This window comes from Acinonyx jubatus, chromosome E3 (genome assembly GCF_027475565.1).
Source record: "Acinonyx jubatus isolate Ajub_Pintada_27869175 chromosome E3, VMU_Ajub_asm_v1.0, whole genome shotgun sequence".
Lineage (NCBI taxonomy): Eukaryota > Metazoa > Chordata > Mammalia > Carnivora > Felidae > Acinonyx > Acinonyx jubatus.
The window spans coordinates 21,527,065-21,545,303 of NC_069398.1; the positions used below are offsets into that span (position 1 = coordinate 21,527,065).

An 18,239-nucleotide genomic window follows, 5' to 3' on the forward strand; every position below is an offset into this window, starting at 1 on the left:
GGCTCTGAGCTGTCAGTACAGAGCCCGTCGCAGAGCTCGAACCCACGAACGGTGAGATCATGACCTGAGCCAAAGTCAGATGCTTAACCGACTGAGCCACCCAGGCTCCCCAACTTTAAAAACTCTTAAAAAATAAAATTCTTAAATCTCATTCCTGTATTTCCCTGATGATTAGCGATGTTGAGCATCTTTTCATGTGTCTGTTTGCCATCAGATAATATATTTTTGATTCTCTTCTTTTGATTTATGTTCTATTTTTAGATCTTTGATTATTTACTGTATCAGTCAGATTGGGCAATTCTATCAATTTTGCTTTCTGTATTTTGAGCATATGTTATTAGGTTTACCCAGTTTTGGAAATGTTTTATCTTCCTGGGAAATTGACACTTTTGTCATTATGAAATGTCATTCTTCATCTTTAGTAAAACCTCTTTACCTTAAAATTCATTTTGTTTGGTATTAGTATACCCATACCAGTTGTTTTTTTCAGTGATTTTTTGCATATGCCATCCTTTCATGTTAAAAACTCCTATGTCCTCATAGTTATTGTGTATTTATTGTAAACAGAATCTCCTTGGACATTTCCATATTAGTGTTTAACAATCTTTGTCTTGATGTTAGAATACATTTTGCCTGGTGATATGGATGATGACTACTGATTATTTTGGATTTCAATCTATAATCTTACTATTTGCTTTCTAGTCATCTCATCTGTTCTACGTTCTCCTTTAACTCCTTCCTTCCTTTTGATGGAATGCATTGTGTTCTTATTCTTCCATTTCCCGCTTACGAATTATATGCTGTCATTATTTTGTTAGTGATTGACCTAGAGCTTACAACATGTACCCTGGACCCCCTGGTACATATCCTAAGTTAGTACATTTATCACTGTTACAATGCAAAGAGCCAAGAACACTCTTTGACTCCATTTACCCAACTTCCACCTTTTGTGCAATTGTCACGTATTTTATTTCTTCATGAATTTAACAACCGACGGATCATTATTAAGATTATTATTATTAAATTCAAACATAATAATTGTTATTTAGATTTACCACATATTGACCATTTCCAGTGTTCTTTATCTTTCTGTCTCCATTCTTCCATCAGGAATCATATTTCCATCTGTGTGAACAGCTCACTCTAATACTTCTTTTAGGATGGGGGTTGATGACAAATTCTCTACCTGTGTGTCTTAAAAGGTACAAATTTCATCTTAAAAAAGTTTTTTTTCAGTCGCATTTGTTGGGCTTTACTTTTTTATTTGTTTTTTCTTTTAAAAGCAATCTCATTGAGAACAATTTAATACAATAAAACACACTCACCTTAAGTGTATAGTTGGACAAGTCTTGACCAATGTACACAAATTTGTAACCATCATCATAGTCAAGAGATAATAAGCATTTTCATCAATCCAAAACATTCCTTTTGGCCCCTTTGCAGTCAATCTGTTTCCTGTTTGCAGTCATCCGTTAATTTATTTCTGTCACCATAGATTTATTTTACCCGCTAGACTTTCATAAGAATGAAGTAATATTGTACATACTCTTTTGTGTATGGCTTCTTTCATCCAGAATGATGTTTCTGAGATTCAACTAATGCTGTTGTGGGGATCTAGTTTATTCCTGTAATTGCTGAGTATACTTCAGAATTTGTTCATCCAGTCACCTAGTGAGAAACATTTGGATTGTTTCTGGTTTTTAACTGTTGTGAAGAAAGATGCTATGAACATTCATGTGAAAGTCATATTGTGGACTTTATTTCTCTAAGAAAAATACCTAGAACTGATATTGCTAAATCATAGGGTAGTTGTGTGTTTCACTTTATAAAAAAACTGCTAAACAGTTTTTCAAAATTGTTGAACTGTTTACATGCCCAACAGCATTATAGGAGAGTTCTAGTTACTGTACATTGTTGTCAACACTTAGTATTGTCAGGTGTTTTAATTTTAGCCATTCTACTGGTTGTATGGGTAGCATTTCATTGTTGTTTTAATTTGAATTTCCTGATAACTTCTTTTTTTAAATTTTTTAAAATGGTTATTTATTTTTGGGAGACAGAGAGACAGAGTGTGAGCACGGGAGGGGCAGAGAAAGAGGGAGACACAGAATCCGGAGCAGGCTCCAGGCTCCGAGCTGTCAGCACAGAGCCTGACGCGTGGCTCAAACCCACAAAGTGTGGGATCGTGACCTGGGCCGAAGTCAGATGCTCAACCCACTGAGCCACCCACACACCCTGTTCCCTGATAACTTCTGATGTTGAGTACTTTTTCATGTGCTATTGGCCATTTGTATATCTTGTTATTCTAATCATTGCCCATTAAAAAAATTAAGTTGTATATTTTCATTTTATTGAGTTGCAAGATTTCTTGACATATTCTTGATATAAGTTCTTTTCCAGATATGTATGGCATTATATATGTTTTATATATAAATAGTATATATATGTGTGTATTTTATAAGTAGTATATATATATACATGTGTGTATTATATATACGTAATTATATACATATATGCCTATATACATATATACCTATATATACCTATGTATATTATATTATACATAGGTATGTATTATACCTATGTATATACATAGGTATGTATTATACCTATGTATATACATAGGTATGTATTATACCTATGTATAATTTTCTCTGCGACTTGTCTTTTCAGTTTTTTCAAAGGTGTCTTCTGAAGAGTAAAAGATTTTAATTTTGATGAGGTATATTATTAATATTTTTCTTTTATTATTTGTGCTCTTTGTGCCTTATTTAAGAAATTTCTACTTACTCAAGGTTGCAAAGATTTTTTTTCCTATGTTTTCTTATAAAAGTTTTGTGGCTTTAGCTTTTACATTGATTTATTTTTTTACGTTTATGTATTTATTTGGAGAGAGAGAGTGAGTGAGGGAGGGCCAGAGAGTAAGAGAGAGAATCCCAAGCAGTCTCTGCACTGTCCGTGCAAAGCTCCATGTGGGGCTTGAACTCCCAAACTATGAGATCAGGACCCGAGCTGAAGTTGGATGCTTAACCAATCGAGCCACCCGGGCACTCCACATTTATTTTTTTAAATAAAGTTTACTTATTTTGAGAGATAGAGAGTGCACACGTGAAAGTGGGGCTGGGAGCAGAGAAAGAGGGAGAGAGAGAATCCCAAGTGGGCGCTGCACCGTTAGCTCTAGCCTGACTTGGAGTTTGATCCTGTAAATGGTGAGATAATGACCTGAACCCAAATCAAGAGTCAGACACAACTGACAGAGCCACCTAGGTGCCCCTAGCTTTTACGTTTAGGTCTCTGATCTATTTTGAGTGAATTTTTGTTTATGGAATAAAGTAAGTATCAAAGATCATTCATTTGCACATGAAAAACCAATTGTCCAGCATGATCAGACGAAACGACTGTCCTTTCTGCTATTGAATTAACTTGGCACTTTGGTCAAAAATCAAGTGATCACATATGTATAGATCTACTCCTGATCTATTATGTTCCTTGGATCTGTAGGTCTATTCTTTTGCCAAAACCACACTCTCTTGATTAACTTGATACTAAATCTTGAAATCAGGTAGTCCTTTCCCACTTTCTTCTTTTTAGAAATTGTTTTGGCTATCATCTGTCCTTTGCATTTTTATACAAATTTTAGAACCAGCTTGTCAAATTCTGCAGAAAATTATGTCTAGCACTTTTATTTGGATTATGTTAAACTCATAGATCAATTTCAGGAGCATTAACATCTTAAATACATCAGAACTCCAATTCAAGTACATGTTATAGAGTTCCATTTATTTTTAATCTTGAATTCCTCTCAGCAGTGTTTTGTCGTTTTCAGTATATAGATCTTCCATTTATTTTGTTAAACTTATACCTGACATTTTCATGTTCTTGACACTATTGTGAATGGTACTATTTTTCAAATTTCATTTTCCAGTTGCTTCTTTGTGATTTTTGATTTTGACTTTCTAAAGTCACTTATTAGTTCTAACAGCTTTTCTTACAGATTCCTTAAGATTTTTTACATATGTGATCATGTTGACTTTGAATAAAATGTTTTGCCCTTATCGATCCGTGTGCATTTTATTTCTTTTAATTAACTTATTTCACTGGCTAGGCCTCCAACAAATGTTCAAAGATGCCTTGTTCCTGGTTTTACAGGGACAGCATTCAATCTTTGACCATTGGGAGGATACAGTTTTTTTTAGAGATGCCCTGTATCAAGTTGAGGATCATGATTTTTTTCTTCTCTGAATATGATAAATTATACTAATTAATTTTTAAAAATTTAAACCAACTTTGTATGCCTGAGAAAAACTCCATTTTGTCAAGATGTATTATTCTTTTTCTACATTCCTGGGTTTAGTTTGGTAATACACTGTTAAGTCCTTGACATTTAAAATCATTTTATTTTCTTGTAAGATCTTTATCTGATTTTGTCAATAGGGGAACACTGACCTCATAAAATGACTTGAGATACATTTTATTTTTATGAGAGGTTTATTTTATGAGAGGTTTTTATAAGATTGATATTTGTTCTTCATTAAATATTTGTTAGGGTTCATCAGAGTAGTCTTCTGGGCATAAAGGAATTTGGTTTTGTTTTTGGAATTAGGTTGTTAATTATGAATTAAATTTCTTTAAAAGATACAGGATTGTTTGGATTTTCTATCTCTTCTTGGCTCTGTTTTATTAATTTGTGTTTTTCAAAGAATTCTTCTATTTTAGTTGTCAACGTTTTAGGAATAAAGTTGTTTATAATATTCTTTTGTTATTTTCAGTGTCTTTCGGATCTTTAGTACAGCCCCTTTCATCTTGTCTAATCTGCTAATTTATGCTTTCTCCATACTTTTAAATTGGCTTAGAAATTTATCAATTTTATTGACATTTTCACTGATTTTTCTCTATTGTTTGTCCATTTTTCATTTCACTGATTTCTGTTCTTTGTTATTTCCTTTGTCCTATTTTATTTGGATTTATTTCGATGTTCTTTTTCCAGCTTAAGGTGGAACCTTAGAAAATTAGTTTGAAACCTTTCATCTTTTTCTAAAATAAGCCCTTTAAGCTAAAATTTTCCCTCTAAGCACTGTTCTCGCTGTATCCCACAAATTTTAACACATTGTGTTTTCATTACATTCGGTTCGCAATATTTTTAAACCTCCTTTGTGATTTATTCTTTGACTCCTGCATTATGCAATACTGTATTTTACTCATAAACTTGGAGATTTTTCCAAGTGTGTTATTGTTATTGATTTCCAATTTATTTCCATTGCAGTCAGAGAGTGTTTTCTGTATGATCTCAATACTTTTAAATTTATTGAGAATTGTTCTGTGGCTCAACATACAGTCTGTCTTTTATGAACAGTCTATGTGTGCTTGAGAAGACTGTATCCTTAGTGGTCAATGCAGTGCTCTATAAATTTAATTTGGTTGAGTTATTTGCTAGTGTTTGACAAATCTTCTATATCTTTACATGTTTGATTCATTACTGAGGGAGGTGTGTTAAAATTTCCCATTTGTTGTTTCCTTTATATGGTGTACATCGTGTATTTTAAAACTTTGTTATAGTTACACTTGGATTGTTGTCTTTTCTTAACGAATTGATTGTTTATGATTATGAATTAACCCTATTTATTTTGGGCCATACTTCTTGTCTGACATTAATATAGCTGTTCCAGTTTTCTCATGATTAATATTTTCCTGATATTTTTACATCCTTAAACTTTTAACCCATTTGTGTATGTATTTGTATATTTAAAAAGCATTTTTTTTGTAAATAGTGTATGATTGGGTCTTATTGTATTTTATCTAGCCTGATGGTCTCTGCCTTTTAATTGTAGCATTAGACTCTTTACATGTAATTCACAATACGTTTAGGTTTAAATCTGACATCTTGCTGTTTCTTTTCTGTTTTGTTCCTTGTTCACTTTTTCCTCTTTTCATGCCTTCTTTGCTATTAATTTTTTTCAAATATGCCCTTTTATCTCTTACATTTGAGATTATTTGCCCCATCTCTTTTTGTTCTAGGATTTACAGTATGCACCTTTAACATACAGCAGTATAATACCAAATCATATTACATTATTTGATGAATAATTTAAGTACTTTATAACAATACACTTTTATTTCCTCCCTCCCATATTCTTGTGCTTTTTTGGTCGTATACGTTTTACTTTATACATATAAGTTCCATAATACATTTGTATTAATTTTTCTTTGAATAAGCAGCTATCTTTTAAAGAAACTGAAAAATGAGAAAAAAAATTGCTTGCATTTACTCACATATTTATCCATTTCTAGCTTTATTCATTCCTAAGTTTTGATCTGTTATCATTTTTACCTTAGCCTGGAAAGTATAAATTCTCTTGCTTTTTGTTTATCTAAAACACTTAATTTCGGGGCACCTGCGTGGCTCTGCCGGTTAAGTGTCTGACTTCGGCTCAGGTCATGATCTCACGCTTTGTGAGTTCCAGGCCCAGGTCGGGCTCTCTGCTGTCAGCATAGAGTCCGCTTGGGATCCTCTGTCCCCCTCTCTCTCTGCCCCTCCCCCCTCTCAAAAATAAATAAAAGAATTAAAAGAAAAGAATATTTTAAAAAGTTTCAATTTCACTTTCACATTAGAAGAATATTTTTGTTGTCTTTTATAGTCAGGGTGCTGTTCCATTGTCCTCTGGCTTGCATTATTTCTGAAAGGGAGTTAGTTGATTCTTATCTCTGTTCTCTTGACACAATGTATCTTTTTCCTCTGGATGCTTTAAGATTTTCTCTGATAGTGGATTTCAGCAAGTTGGTTATAATGTACCATGGTGTGGTTTTCCATTTTATCCTGCTTGAGGTGCATAAGCCACTTGGATCTGTGTATGTATAGCTTTTATCAAATTTGGAAAATTTCAGCCATTATTTATTCAAATCATTTTGCCTTATTTACTCTCCATACACACACACCTCATGTATTAAAATCGAACATATGTTAGATTGCTTTATATTGTCCTACAAGTCAGTCATTTTTCTTCTTGTGCTTTGGTTTCTATTACTGTGTTTTCAAGTTCATTTTCTTTTTTTCTATGGTATCTAATCTTATATTAAGTCTCTCAGTAACCTTTTACTATTAAATATTATATTTTTCAGCTCTAGAATTTCATTAGCTTCTTAAAAATAGTTTCTATTCTTTTCTTCATTGTGTTTGTATTTTTCTTTAAATCCTTGAGTACATTTATGATAGCTATAGGAAAGCCCTTGTCTGCTAAGTCCATCATTCCCAGTATTTTTGCTTCTGTTTCTATGGACACTGTGAATGTTACATTGTAGAATCTCTGAATTTTGCAGTTGTTCTTGGGAGTTTTGAAATTTGTTTGTTAGGCGGTTAAGTTCCTTGAAAATTAGCTTGACCCTTTTGATGGTTTTTAAAGCTTTGTGAGGGCAATAAAATAGCCTCTACCCTAATACTAGTTTATTCCAACTACTAAGGGGCCATCTACCTAGAGTCTCTACTGTAATCCCGGGTGTTTTCCCCACTCGGGTCCATCAGAACTTGAATGCCTCCCAGTTCTGTATTACCTCTAGAAATTGTTCAACTTGTGGCTCTCCACCTTTGCCTGACCACATGGAATTTTTCCTATACATGCAGATCTTAGTTATTAACCAGGAACTCAAAATAATCCCTAGAAAGATTTTCTCAGCTCTTTTATGTGCATAGCTCTCTCTCTTCAGTTCTCTGCTTGACAAATTCCAGCTGCCTAAGCCTCCATGAACTCTGATCTCTATCTACTCAAGTCAACGAGACCACTGTGCTCCATTTTGGTTTCTTTTTCCTTTACAATGGTACAGAAAAATGCCTCCAGGCAGAAAGCTGGCCAATTGTAGGGCTCATCTCATTTTTTTCTCTTCTCAAATGGATCAGAGTCCTGTACTGGCTGTCGTCCAATTATTGAAAACAGTGAATTCATATATTTTGTCTAGCGTTCTAATGAACAGTTGGGGGCAAGACGGGTACTAGCTCAGAAGCAAAACTTCCTTAGGTTTCTTTTTAATGAGTATTTTCACTGCATTCAGAATTTTAGGTGTACAATTCTATTCTTTTAGCATGCCAAAGATTATGTCAACGGTTGTAAGTTACACTTTTTATCATTTCTGTTGAGATGTCATTGGCTGTTCTTTTGAAAGTTGTGCACGTGTGTGTAAAGGAAAAAGGAACTAGCTTTTCTTTCTTTTTTTTTAAAGAATGTTATAATTGAAGTATAGTTGACATACAATGTCATATTAGTTTCAGGTGTATAACATAGTGATTCCACAATTTTATATATTACACGATGCTCACCATAAATGTAGTTACAATCTCACCATGCAGTATTATTACAATATTATTGTCTATATTCCCTTTGCTGTACTTTTTATCCTATGACTTAGAGTGCAGCTGACACACAATAGTACATTAATTTCAGGTGTATAATATAGTGCTTCAACGAGTTTATACACAATGCTATGCCCGTAAGTGTAGCTACCATCTGTGACCGTATAACACTATTACAGTATCATTGACTATGTTATATATTATATATTATATGTTATATTATGTTATGTCTTATATTCCCATGACTTATTCATTCCATAACCAGAAGCTGTATATCCCACTCCTCTTCATCCGTCTTTCCCATCCCCATTTCCCTCTCCTCTCTAGCAACCATCAGTTTGTTCTCTGTACTTACAGGTCTGATTCTGCTTTTTGTTTATTTATCATTATTTTTAGATTCCACATATGAGTGAAGTCATATGGTGTTTGTCTTTCCCAGTCCAACTTATTTCTTAGGTGAAGCTACTGTGGAAAACATATGGACATGCTTCAAAAAATTAAAAATAGAAATGCCATATGATCCAATAACTCCACTGCTGGATATTTATCCAAAGAAAATGAAACATTACTTCAAAAAGATATTTGCATCCCTATGTTTATTGTGGACCTATTTACAGTAGCTGAGATATGGAAGCAACCTAAGGGTCCATCATTAGATGAATGTATAAGGAAGATGTCACACACACACACACACACACACACACACACACACACACACACTGGAATATTATGCAGTCATAAGGATGAGGCTCTGTCATTTGTGACAACATGGATGGACCTGAAGGGTATTATGCTAAGTGAAGTAGTCAGACTGAGGGAGACTGGCTTCTGTTAATATTTTGTCTTTGGTTTTTGAAAGTCTCATGATGACTATCTCTGTGTGGCTTTCTTTGAACATATCCTGCTTAGAGTTTCGAAGATTTCCTGGATCTGTGGCTCAATATCTTTCTCAGTTTTGCAAAATTCTCAGCCAATACTGCATCTACCCCATTCTTTCTCTCCAAACCTCAATTATATGTTTGTCTATTCACCATATTCTATGTGTCTCTTAAGCTCTTTTTTCTATTTTTGATTCTTTCTTCTCTTTGGTAGTATATTTTCCACCAAACTAATGAACAGTTCAGCAATCTCTTTCGTTTTGTTGAATCTGCTTTAAGCACATCTAGTGAGCTATTATATTTGTTATTTAATGATTATTATTATTATTATTTAATTCTGTTTTTAAAATACATTCTAGTTCTTCCCTGGTGAATTCTTTGTCTTACCATTTATTTTCTTGAAAATTTATCCCAATTTGGTTGTTTATTATTTCTACATCTCCAATATCTGGATCTCCTATGGTTTTCTTGTCTGTTTTTTCACCAGTTTTCCTTAATTTGCCTGTCACCTGCTATGCTTGGCAATTTTGGATTAAATGCCAGCTATTATATATGATATATTATACCGTCTCTATGTGTTGTTCTGTCCCCTCAGAGAGATTGAAATTCTCATCTGGCAGACAGAACACACGCATATCACCTTTTGCTGACCAATAATTGAGATAGTCTGAAGATGGACTTGACTCTCCAAAGGCTTTTGCTCTGCCCCTTGTCTTTGTGGATAGTCTTTTAAGAGCTTCACCTGAAACGCTGGGGGCTCATCAGTCCCCTTCCTCCTTGGTAGGCTATGACCTCCAAGTTTTGTTCTGCAGGCCCCTGAGACTCCTGCATAGTCTTCTTCACGGTGTACCCTCTTAGTTCTCTTCTTTACCTCTCACCCCACACAGCTTCAAAGGAGGCACCTTTCTTTAGGGGGAAAGCAGAGCAGACCGATGCTTTCACTTTTCTGAGGGTTTCTTTCCCATGCATTTTTGTCCCTCCTGTCCTACCTGTCTCAGAAGTGCTGAAACCTGATCGTTTTCTCTCTATGCCTCTGATACGCCCCAAAACCTCAAAATCCCTTGAGGTACTCCTTTCCTTTTAGCCTTACAAGTTTTTGAGTATTTTTTTAAAGAAAAAGTAAAAAGCCATTTCTTCCCTCACCTGTTTCATTAGGAAAATATTTTTCTTTTACTTTCATACATGATAACAACCTCACTGGATGAATTAACTCTGGGTGATAACATTTTACCTTCCAAGTTTGTGGGTTCATTTTTATTCTGTGATCTAGTGTTACTCCTGAAGCCAATCTTGATTTTTTTTTCCCTTTGCTGATAACTTCTTTTTTCTTTGTTGATAATTTGAATTTGTCTTTATCCTAGATATCAAAAGAACTATCAGCATATGCGTCAATATAATCTCTTTCCATTAATAAGCCTGTAATGAGTAAACCTTGGTTATTTTTTTAAGGGTAGAGTGTGTTATTCATTTTGTAGGTATATACTACATATTTACCTCTTCGAAATAAAATAAATGCAGGACATGTTTTCCTCATTAAAAAAATCAGCCGATATTAAAAATATTTGTTGTAGAGCATGTATATAATACATATCTGAAAAGTGGAAGTCTCTCCAATATTGATTCTTTAGTCAGGTGAAAGATGGCAGTACAATCATAGTCTGTGCAGATACATTGCGTATATATGGATGCCACATACAAAGCTTTCTTTCTCAAAAATGGTATCATGTATGTTATTTTACAATTTGCTTTTCCCACTTTACAACATAGTCTGGACTCTTTTCAAGGTAGCAAATCATTCTGGTTATCTGCTGCCATGTAACAAATCATCCCAAAATGAAGTGGCTTACAACACCATTTTATTACTACCTCTTCTAGTCTGTGGGTCAGGAATTGAGACAGGGAACAGTGAAGATGGCTTGTCTCTGCCCTACAGTATCTTGGGCCTCAGCTAGGAGGACTCTTGCAGCAGGGGCTAGAATAGTTGGAGACTGTCCAGGTCTTCCTCCCTTCCTTCCTTCCTTCCTTCCTTCCTTCCTTCCTTCCTTCCTTTTCTGCCTTCCTTCCTTCCTTCTTTCCTGCCTTCCTCCCTTTCTTCCTTCTCTTCTTTCTTTCCTCTCACTTTCTTTCTTTCCTTTCACTTTCTACTTTCCTTCCTTCCCTCCTTTTGCTTCCTTCCTTTCTCCCTCCCTCCCTCCCTTCCTTCATTCCTTCTTTCCCCTCTCTCTCTTTTTTCTTCCCCCCTCCCTTCACACACCCTCTCTACACAGGTAGCTCGGGCTGCCTCACAAAATGTAACCGGACTTCTTACAGAGTGACTCTGGGCTCCAAGAGAGTGTTCCAAGGGCCAGGAAATGAAAGCTTGCAGTGTCTTTAGTCCTAGGCCTGGAAACGGGCACAGAATAACTTCCATATTCTATTTAAAAAGCAATAGATTCTGTTCAGATTCAAGGGAGATGTAGGGAGATGTAGATCCCAGCTCTTGAAAAGAGGAATATCAAAGCGTTTGTGGCCATATTTAATCCACCATACTAAAAATTTATTTACATTCTTCCTACATGAAAAACACCCAGAAACATCGAAAAGCTTCGAAAAGTTTCATCTCCTCCGGCCTCAGGCTCAGGCTCAGGCTTGAGGTCCTGGATCTGTTCATCTAGAGCAGGTTCAGGCATAGATGAGCCTCCGTGGGTGAAGTTCTTCTCCATCTGCAGATCTGTGAACCCCTCCCTGCTCTTGCTTAAATGCTCAACGTACACAGGTGAGAAAGAAGTGTAAACACTGTAACAGGCATCGCATTCACTAAGGGAGGATGTGGAAGCTATTTCCCGTAGCAGTCACTGATCCAGAGCAGCATGGAAATCCGGCTGGAAATAAGTCATTAGTTCCTTAACTGGGGCCTGGTCCTACCCCTTGGGAGTGATCCTTGACTCTTGCCTTTACACTTTGGGCTTTTGGACTCTCGGTTCCACTCTTGAGTCATCATCTGTCTTCCATAAGAAACGGCAGCCTGTTTACATGCTTGCAGCCTGTTTGCTGCCTTTAGAGGATCGTGGATCCAACGGTCTCCTTTCCTTTTGTGCTGTCTCTGTCGCCTTTTGTCCCAAGCTAGTATACTTTCTTTACACCACTGAAGACTTCCTTTGCTTCAAATTATAATTCATCCAGGAGACAAAAGCCAGACTTGCATATTTCTTTAAGAATAGGTCCTTCTCTCTCTTCAGCTCCTGGTGAGGGTGCTAAGGGGCCATGTCTCTCAGATTCTTAGAAGCTCTTCCCCGCATGCTCAGATTCTTAGAAGCTCTTCCCCGAATGCCCTTAAAAATGCGTGCGGTCTTAAAGGATCTAATAGCCCCACCCTTAACTTAATCTTTATCCGGAGACCACATTTTACTGCTCTAGATTTGTAAACTGTTGCTCGGAGATGCTAGAAGGAACCAGCATGTTCTGGTTCTTTCCATTTCCTCTAAATTCTACTAAAGAATAGTGTCTTCTTTAATGCATCTGTGCTTGTCTTTTATCATAGGCATCCAGAAAAATCCTTTTGGCCCTTTCTGTGTTCTACTTGGAAACCTCCCTTGTCAGATACATGAGTTCGTTAGGTACCTTCCCATGTGTCACATTATTATCCTGAGGCAGCTTTGACTTAAAACAGTCTTTCAAGGCACGGCTGTTGCCTATGGTTCAATCCCAAGGCCAGTGTTTCTAGTTTTTGCTGTAGCGGTAGTAGGCTTCCAGGTACCAAAGTTTGTTCCACTGATCCTTCCTTACCCTCTGTCCTTGGGTGTCTTGGGCACTGAAAGTAAATGTGTTCATTTACAGCAAAGGGGTGCCTGGGTGGCTCAGTCGGTTAAGCGGCTGACTTTGGCTCAGGTCATGATCTCACGGTTCGTGAGTTCGAGCCCCGCGTTGGGCTCTTGTGCCGACAGCTCAGAGCCTGGAGCCTGCTTCGGATTCTGTGTCTCCTTCTCTCTCTGTTCCTCCTGTGCTCGTGCTCTGTCTGTCTCTCTCAAAAATAAATAAAGATTAAAAAAATCTGAAAAAAAGTAAAAGCAAAGAAGGAAAGCTAGGGGAAGGGATGGGTAGAGGCAGGAATGGCTTTGGCCATGTCAGAAAATGATGACCACGTGGTAAGGCTGCTATTTATCCAGGTGTCCCGGTTTGTAACTCTGAGTCCCAAAGCCGGGTGGTAGAATGAAGTTATTGCCTATCCCTAGCTTTCGCCTGGAGGGCTGTATTGTTCTGGGTTGGAGAGAATACTTATGTAAATCCAGCTACAAATGCAAGATAAAGGGCAGTCCTTCTTCCCACCCACTTTTTTCTAGGTTGCTTTTAGCTTCCATTCTGCTAATCAGCACAAGAGTTTCTTTGGCATTTTAATAGGAAGGAAAAGACACATGCTTGACCCTTAATAGATATATATCGAATGAAAGTTGGGGCAAGGGTATCAGGGCCTGTTGAACCTACACACTCACCCTGGAAATCTCAAAATAGTCATTGTCGGTAAGAACCAGGAAACTGCCTTTGGCATGCTTGCCGAAGTCTGCCACCTGGCTTCTCTAGTTTTTGAGGTCTGCAGAGATTAGTATCTGGGGACGAAACCCAAGGTAATGTCTTTGGTATGTATTAACTACTCACTAATCATGACAACAGCCAACGTTTGTTGAAAGCTTACTTTCTGCCTAGAATTGATTTGTGTAGCTCCTCTAGACGGGAACTATTTCAAACGATCACATTTAACCTTTACAACAGCCTTATAGAGTAGATGCTGTAATCATTCCCATTTTACAGACGAGGACAGCGAGCTTTAGAGAGAACAAGCTGGCCCAAATCCCCACAGGCAGGAAGCAAGGGCAGAGAACTTCTGCCGATGTATCCTATTCTGGTTAAATGGTGCCCCTGCATTCTACCAGGAACTCCGTCAGGTGTGTGTTGTTAAAATTCAATCAAGTAAGTTCGAAGCTCTAATTTGCTTCGTTGAATGATTCGTGAATCGGGCAGCGTCCCATCCAGCAAGCAGAGAGGCATTCTGAGGGGTTGCACAAAATGGAAGCGTTTTATAGATGGAAGGTAGGGGCAAGAGAGTTATTAGCAAAAGGAAAGGATTATTCCAGGTCAGACCTGCTTTCTAGGGGGAAAACCTGGGGTCTTATCATGCAGATGACCTCATCTTCCTTTGGGGGCTGGAGTCATTGGTGTGGATTGACAAATTCCTGGCCAACCTGTTAAGATTACATTTCCGGGGGAGGTTAAAACTGCACTTACATTGGGGATTTGGCAACGCGGTCTCAGTGACACCATTTTGGGCCTGCAGTTTCCTACCTCTTCCCCCTCCCCCCCACCCCCCCTCCCCCTCCTCCTCCTCCTTCTCCTTCAACAGTATACAGTCTTGCCAAGGGGCTTTGGTGACCCGGTTGCCATGCAGAAAGGGACAAAACAATCGCTTACAGAAAGCAACAGATTGTTAGAAAATGATGCAGCTTTCATCCAAACGAAGGGATCACAGGAAAGCATCACCGACCCTGCTGGTTCATCTGCCAACAGCTCTTCATGAAAACCCCTGAAAACGACTTCTACGCGCATCTGAACTAAGGACAAAGGACGCAGCCAGTGGCTCAAGAACATAATTTGGGAAGCAAGACTGGCTCAAGAAAAGACAGTAATAACGCAGGCTAGCAAATGCTAAATGCCAGAGGACTGGTGCCCGCAATGAATATTATGAAGGCTCAGGGGAACCATACCCAGGCTGCAGGCCTGGCGAGGAGGGGACCCTGATTAACTTGCGTGTCTGGCTGGCAGGGCCATTTCCCACATTCCCTTGGCAGCTGCCCCAGCCAGCAGAGAGGTGATTGCTGAGCTGTTTGGACCAGAGGCTTTATGGCAGTGTCGCCTGCTCGGTTGCTGATTGGTGTGAGAATTTTCAGATACACCTTTTCTTTGGTCCTGGGAATCGGAGGCATCTGAGCTGGTGAGCGGTCTTTCTGCCACCTAGAGGGGGGCAAGAAACTTGGGACGGTGGAAAGGAGGGTGCAGTAAGGAAAGACTAGCTTGCTCCAGCCAGGTGGGTTGTTCCTTACCCCTTTGGCACACTCCTGGGAGGAGCAGAAAGGGACTGGCAGGCTCCTGACTCTGTCTACTGGACAGTCTGAGACCCGTCTCGGTGTTTTGATTCTTTCTTTTACCTGCCGACACAGACCTTCGTGGCAACGCATGTTCTGTCAGCTTCCAGGCACAGGAGAGGTAGACTGGTGGAGACTGGAAAGTTGACTGGGGACTGAGCTATAATGTTGTCCTCGAGGCACGGGGCAGACAGAAAAAGGGTCTGAGGATGGACTTGGCGGAGGTCAGCACCGGGCGGTTACACAGAGTCTCTGAGAGTTCTAACTCACACCTGTGTCCAAACGCCCTTTCCCCCTCATGGGGTCCATTCTGTGTGTGACCTTGGAAAGGGAAATGGGGGCCAAACCAAGTGTTCCCGGGTCCCAGGGGAGCGATGGCCGCAGTCGGGCCTCCCTGGATGGTGGCAGGGGTGGGCATGCTCAATCCCCCTCCCGCCCCTGGACTCGGCCTCCCATCCTTCCCCCGGGCGGGGATGCAGGTGTGGACTGTGGCCCAAGGGTGTGGGCACCGGGGATGAAGCAGTTAAGGTGGGGGGCGCTCGGGCGAGTTGTCCAATACGGAGAAACAGCAGTTTGCCGGAGTTAACGTGGGCAGCTTCTTTGGGGAGGAAAAGAAGGAGGACCGTCTGCCAAGCTCCAGCTCGCCCCCCGCGTGTGTGCCTGTGTGTGCAGTGCGTGTGTGTGTGTGTGTGTGTGTGCGCGAGTGTGAGTGCGCGCGCGCCGAGGCGTTCCTCAGGTTGCGCTGCCTGGAAACCGAGGGAGCCATTGGAGAGGCGAAGGGGTGGGGGTGGGGGCTCCCCGTCCCTCGGAGCAGCCGGGGCGCGGGTGGCCGACGCGAGCCCTGGACCCCGGCTCCTGTCGCGGCCGGAGGCAGAGCGGGGACGGCGCTGCGGGCGGCCTCCAGGCCCCGGGGGGCCCGCCGGGGAGGGGCCGGGGAGGAGGCCGGAGCTGCATGGAGTTTCTAGGGCGCGCAACTCCGGCGGGGCCTCGGCCACTGGGCTCCGGGGCGCAGCGAGACAGCCGCGCACATGGGCTGAGCCCGCGCGCTGGGGCTCTGCACGGCCAGCGGGAGCGGGAGGGGTAGAGGAGCGCGCCGTGCCGGGGTGCGGGGCACGCGTCCCCAGACGGGAGCAGAGGACAAGGACAGGGAGGAGCGTGCCCGGATCGCGCTCCGAGCCGACGAGGGGCTCGCGCCGGCCCGGCGCGCGCTTGGGGAGCGGCCCGGGGCGCCGTGGGAGCCGGCGGCAGCGAGGATGCCGGCGCGGGGACGCGGCTGCCGGCTGGGGGTGTGAGCGCCAGGCTGAGCGCTGCCCGCCGGCGCCTGCGGCCGCGCCGCCCCCTCCCTGCGGGCCTCGGAGGAAGCCCCCCGCGCCGCGCGGAGGCGCCTCGGAACCCGGGCTTCGGGGCAGCGGGCCGCGCGGCCGGCCCCGGCCCAGCCAGAGGTGAGTGCCGCCGCCCGCTCGCGCCCTCCCGCGCCTTCCGCCCCCGCCTCTCCCCTCCGTCCTCGCCCCTCTCCGCGGCGCCGGAGCCCCTGCCCCGGAGCGGGCGGCCGGCCGGCCGCGGACAACGCCTCCCGTACCTGTTGGCTCCGGCGGAGGGCGCCGCGCGGGCTGGGGGCCGCCCGAGCCACCTGGCCCTCCCCTGGGGGTGGCTGCTGGCCGCCCGCCCGGGGGCGTGGGGCTGGGAAGGGCCGCGGACGTCCCGCTCGGGCGTCCCGGACCGCGCGGGCTGCAGGCTGCGCGCCGCTCGCGGAGTCCGCGGCGCCGGGGGGCCGCTGGGCTGCGCGCCCCCGGCCGCGGGCGCCCGGGCGGCGGGAAGGAAGGGGAGGAGAGGGAGCCGCACCGCAGCCCAGGTGGGAGAGCAGCGCGGCTTCCAGGTCTCCGGGAAGCCGGGGTCATGGCGATCGGGAGAGGCGGGACGCAGGGTTCCCTCCACCTCCGGCACCCCCCGCCCCCGGCGCGGGTTGCCAGCCCTCCCGGGCGCACGCTTCTCGCCGCCACCCGCCCGGGGTCCGCGGGCCCCGGGGAGCGCGGGATAACCCGGGAGGCCTCGGGAGTGCAGGCTGGGACCTGGCCGCTGCTCGGCCGGCCCCGGGTCCCCGGCAGTTCCCGGGGTCGGGCGCCCGGGCAGGGGCGGGCTCCGGTTGTTCCGGGCAGTCCGGGTTTACGCGGCGCCCCGGCCTCCCCGGACTGGCGCGGCGGGGAGTGAACTTCCTCAGACTTGGCCTGAGGGCGCCTAGGCAGCAGCAGGTAGTTCTGGGGCGGGCCCCGGGGCCAGGGCGAGCGGAGGACGCCCCACGCCGACCGGACGGTGCTGCCGAGCGGGGACCCAGGGCCGCGTTTCGCCTCCGAGGCGCCCGCCACGTGCGCCCTCTGCCCCCACCCGCAGCAGCGTTTCCCACTGCTCTTTTTCGCTCTGAGGAGGCGTGCGTGAAGAAGGCGCCTTTCCCTGCAGTTGGTTTGAAGCCCTGAGCCCAGGTGGTGGAAGTGTGCCTGCAGTTCCCCGGGTGCCAAGACCGGGGCGCCATCCCCAGGCCCCGAGCCTGTTTTTCCGCAGAAAAGGAGACTTTGCCGGGGGCTCGGAGATCAGCAGCCGGTGCCGCGTGTGGCCGTGCTGGGTCGTGGCCACCGGAGCCCGAGGCGTGCTAATTAATAACGACAGTCTCACGCGAATAAGATCCTCCTCCGCGTTAGAGCTAGGTGACCTTCTCTAGGAAGAATGGGTAGGTTTCTGCCCTCGGGATGTCCAGACACCCCGCATTTGTGCAAATGGGAAAACTAACTCCTAAGATTGCCCCGTTCTGCTGCTTTCACCGCTGGCTTTCAGTCAAAGAGATAAACTCTTTTTCAATCCAGGCATCAGAGCTTTGGGAAGGGTTTTAAAGCCACTTGGTGTGAAATTGTCTTGAGG

General features: G+C 43.0%; 1 protein-coding gene across 4 annotated transcripts in view; it reads left to right on the plus strand.

The window, feature by feature from the left end:
* CALN1 (calneuron 1) overlaps positions 1-18,239 on the plus strand; it is a 520,543-nt gene that overhangs the window by 81,812 nt on the left and 420,492 nt on the right. Inside the window, exon 1 of one of the 4 annotated variants that reach the window (XM_027041856.2) lies at positions 15,948-16,771. The exons of the other annotated variants lie outside the window; for them this stretch is intronic. The gene's annotated coding sequence lies outside the window, so the exon portion shown is untranslated. Of the gene's footprint in view, positions 1-15,947; positions 16,772-18,239 lie in introns of those variants that run through there. 4 annotated transcript variants of the gene reach the window in all.